The sequence below is a fragment of the Canis lupus genome, chromosome 13 (assembly GCF_048164855.1).
Source record: "Canis lupus baileyi chromosome 13, mCanLup2.hap1, whole genome shotgun sequence".
Taxonomy (NCBI): Eukaryota; Metazoa; Chordata; class Mammalia; order Carnivora; family Canidae; genus Canis; species Canis lupus.
This window is the reverse complement of record NC_132850.1, coordinates 6,530,588-6,535,118: the sequence shown is the minus strand read 5'-3', so window position 1 is coordinate 6,535,118 and position 4,531 is coordinate 6,530,588. Positions and strand designations below refer to the sequence as shown.

Here is a 4,531-nt window from a genome sequence, read left to right as displayed (position 1 = left end):
CCCCCAGAACATAGCTAAGACCAGATTGTAACAGTTCACAAAATTTTACTGAAGCCTTGTGGGGAGCAAAAAGGAATTTTGGTGCAGAGGGTTATCTCCCTCACTGAGTTCCAGCCGGATGCCGTACCACCCAGCCCACCAGCTCCCTATCTAAGACACCAGGGCTTTGTCTCTATCATCCCCACATTAGTTCAGCATCTTGCCCCCCAACCCTCCCCCCATCTCCTCTGTGGTCCAGCAAGAGGAAAAAAAAAAAAAAAAAGGACCTGCAGTCTCTGCTTCCCATGACCTGCAGACCCACTCTCAGTGAAGACAGAGCTTCAACACCATTGTGAAAAGCAGTTTCCTTCCTCGCTGCCCCGAAACTCCATTTCAGAAAAGAATGTTTTGCCTCATAGTTGTGGAAACAGAAGTCCCATCAAAGGATTTGTCTTAAATTAGGACGTAATTTGCCCTCAAAGTCATATACAAATCTCCCCTTTGGTGAAACAGGAAGTCACCGGTTTTTAAAACCAGGACCTTTTTCCTGCCACTTGTCATCATGAATTTGGGGTCCGCCTTTGTATTTTGGAGGTCATCTCCAAATACAGCAGCTGGGTGCTGACCCATGGTTCCTAAACCATGCTCATTCCTTTCACTCCCTAAGCCTCCCCCAAAGGGGGGGGGGGGACATCCTACATTTCTGTCCTAGAAATTGCTCTTTCCAGGATGCTTCCCGGCTGAGTCCAGGGTCCCTGGAGGAAGGAACCGTTTTGGATGAAGCCAGTGGTACAAACTAAAGAAAAGGCCTTTGTGAGCAGCAACATGAGCAGCCACGCTGCTGGTGACAAAGGAAGGACAGTGCAGTACTGATTGGGCCCCATGAAAAGAAGGGAGGAGAGCAGAACTCGATGGCATACCAAAGCCAGCATCCTTTAAGACCCCTCTTTGAATGATCCATGTGCTGTGCTCACCGGGGGCCTCGGCCTTGGGGTTCCCCCGGGGTAAAGTCCAGGTTTTCCCTTTTTAAAACATTTCAAACTCTTTGTCCTGACATGTCTTAATCTATACTCCTCACACTAGGGCACATTTTCCCCTTCCCACAGGGATGTGCAGCATCGGGCTAGAGGGTATGTGAAGCCACAGAGCCCTGCACACTCCCGTGGCATTTGGAGTTAACTGAAAAGTGGCTGGCAGGAGGCGGGGTGGGGGACTGTTTTGAATCTTTGCCCTCTTACACAGCTTTGTCACAAGGCAAAAGCCCTCTGGCTTTTCCATTTTGTGTAATTTCACATTTTTTCATGAAAGCTGAGAGGTGTTGCTTTTTTTTTTTAATTTCTAATCAAAATAACACTAAGTTACAGTTGTATTTTTTAAACAAAGTTACAGCTTTGTGTGTGTGTGTGTGTGTGTTCTTAAGTATTTTATTTATTTGAAGGGGGGGCACAAGCAGGGGGAGAGGAAGAAGGAGAAGCAGGGTCCCCGCTGAGCAGGGAGCTCTACTATGGGCTCCAGCCCAGGAATCCTATGATGACCACCAGAGCCTAAGGCAGACACTTAACTGACGGAGCCACCCAGACACCCCCAAAGTTACAGTTGTATTTTATTTATTTATTTTGAAGATTTTATTTATTTATTCATGAGAGACACACAGAGAGAGAGGCAGAGACACAGGCAGAGGGAGAAGCAGGCTCCCTGCAGGGAGCCCAATGCAGGACTTGATCCCGGGACTCCAGGATCACATGCTGGGCCAAAGGCAGGTGTTAAACCTCTGAGCCACCCAGGGATCCCCAAAGTTACAGTTTTAAAGTCAAATCATACAAAGAACTTCTCATGAAAAACCACAATGCCCCACCCTACCCTACTCTATCCCCCAGCCTGGGCTCCCCAGAGGTAACGATTTATAAGTCTTCGTAACTCTTGCAACTGTTTTTTTTTTTTCCTTTTCCTACTAGCTACCTCCATATTTCTAAATAATACTGTTTAAACTGCTATTTATTGATCCAGGCATTTCACACATTCTCTATTGATTCTGAATTATGACTGTGGGTCTGACTCTCTCATTTCCCCAATCTGCATTGCCCCATACAGCTAAGCTCACTGTTCACAGAGTTGGTGCTGCAAAGGAGACATTTGCTGTTTGGTGGCCACGGAGCATCCATGCTCCTTCCCCTTCTATTTGTGCTTTGAGTTTCATTTGGGAACCCGCAGCTCCGCCCTACGCCTCACCACCCTCTCCATGCCCCAAGCTATAGTGATTGGTCAAGAAAATGTATGCAATCCAGTACCAACCAGTGAGAGGTTTCGTGATGGAAACTGGGACAAAATTGCCTGGCTTTTTTTTTTTTTTTTTTTTGTAGCAGCCCCTGGAGAAATACTCTCCTCCTGATAGATGTGAAGAAGGGAGCATGAAGCCCCTAGAAGGTGCTGGAAACCACCTTGGAACCATGAGGAAAGACAGCCTTTGAATAGATATAGTAGAAGGCAGAGGAGGGGTGAGTAGTAAAGATTTTAGGGAGCTCCTGGATCAAGTTCATCTGGAGCTTAGACTGCCTTCAAAGTTGCCCATCATGTGCACTACCTGTGATAATTCTCATTATGGCTTAAGCCACTTTGAGTTACTTGCAAAGGGAAGATTGCTCACCGACATAAGGATTTACTTCATTATGATACGCAGCAAATTAATTACAGTTTCACTGCAGAGCTGAGCAGTATATGATTACATATCTTTTCGTGTAGGTTCTTTTTAGTGGTTTTGAAAATTATTATTTCTACTTGCAGAATTTTCCATATGCATATCTTCAGTTCTTTCCTCATGTGTGTCTCCAACTTCTTCTTCCACTCCGGGCTGGAGTCCCTCTAAAGCTGTCAACCTGTGCCTTCTCCTCAGCGTTCTCCTGAGTTGAATCCTGAATTGCTTGAATCCCATGACTTCCTCTCTCTTGGATTACTTAAGATTTGATGGAACATTTTCTCGATGTTTTCTGAGTTTCAATCAGGTAAGTTGCCCAGGGAGGGCTGAAGATGTCTTAATTCTGCTCTCACAATTGACGAATAGCCTGGCAGGGTACAAAATTACATTCCATAAAGTGTTTGAAGCCATTGTTCTGTGGCTTTCTGGTATCCAATGTTGCTACTGAGAAGTCTGATGTCATTCTGATTCTAGTCCTGTGTGGGTGACTTCTTTTGCATTATTTCGCTTTTCGGGAGCTTTTAAGGGATCTCCTAACCCCAGGTTCTAAAACCTTTCTATCAAGTGTCTTGACATGGATCTTTTTTCTCTCTCTCGTTCTCATGCATCCCCTTTATGATGCGAGTCTCTTCAATCGGAAGCCTGATGTCTTTCATTTTGGAAATTTTTTCTTGGATTCGTTCCTGTGTCTTTCCCTCTCCTCTCTTCTTTCTTTCTGGGGACTCCTTAGTCAGGTGTGGGATTTCTAAGGCATATTGTCTATGTCTTCTCCCACTGTTCTCTTATTGTTCAGATCTTTATCTTTTTGTCCTGCTTTATGTCCTATTTCTTTGACTTTGTCTTCCACTCATTTTTGAAATGTGAACTATCATTTTTTATGTCCATGAGATCTTTATAGTATCTTATTGTTTTAGAGATGTTGCTCTCTGAAAATATTTACTAGAATTTAGGCGCCCCACTAAGGAGGTCTCCTTCACATCGCCTCACTCTCCTATCTGAGCTAAAAAATCTGGGAGACAGTGCCACTCTTGCCTGAGCTAACTGTGCACCTGTGCTGAGCATATAACCGTGTTAGCATAGTAGACTGTAAAATGGTGATACCACTAGGAGCTTGCTCATTAGTGTGCAATTCACTTTGCCAGGTCTGTCTCAGAAAGACACTGAACAGAATTTATACTTACTGAGTTAGAGAAAATAGAAGATCCGTTTCCCATGTTAAACAAGAGCCCGCCTATACATGGAACAGTCACCAAAGATGCTATAAAAAAGAAGCAAGAGAAAGAGAGAGAGAGGAACAGAGGGCAGAAAAAAAGGAAAGTAGAAGAGAAGACAAAGATGGTGTCAAAATATTAACTATCCTGACAAAGCAAACAAAAGTCAGATGAAGACTCTGTGAGAGAAAACTAACTCGAGAAATAAAAGCACATTTCCCATCAATGTACACTTAAGAATGACTAAAATGGTAAATGTTATGTTAGGTATGTCCTATTACATTTTTCTAATCACCTTGGAATGAAAAAGTCCACCTACTGGGGGAAAGGGAGAGAAGATGAATAATCAAACCACAGATATGGCTGAAGGTTTGGGGTCTAAAGGGGGCAGCCAAGCTAGAAAAACATGCCCTTATAGGCTGAACCATAAAATACCGCATTTTAATGTGTTCGAAAAGGCATGTTTGAACAACTAGTCAGGAGATGGGGGTTAAGTTGGTTCTTTACCTTACAGTCGTGTGACTGAACAGATGTTGAGGTTTAGGGCATTTTATTGGTCTTTGTTCACTATGTTTATAATGATGATGCCTGTAAGACATTAAATGCAAATTTCTTGGTGGCAAAATAACTGTTTAAGAAAATTTCAACA

At 43.6% G+C, this 4,531-nt stretch overlaps 1 long non-coding RNA gene across 1 annotated transcript; it reads left to right on the top strand.

Moving 5' to 3' along the window:
- Positions 1 to 2,333: 2,333 nt before the first annotated feature.
- LOC140602116 (uncharacterized) lies at positions 2,334 to 4,112 on the top strand. The gene is made up of 3 exons (XR_012005116.1): positions 2,334 to 2,474; positions 2,761 to 2,978; positions 3,814 to 4,112. It is a non-coding gene; the product is annotated as an uncharacterized lncRNA (long non-coding RNA).
- Positions 4,113 to 4,531: the final 419 nt, after the last annotated feature.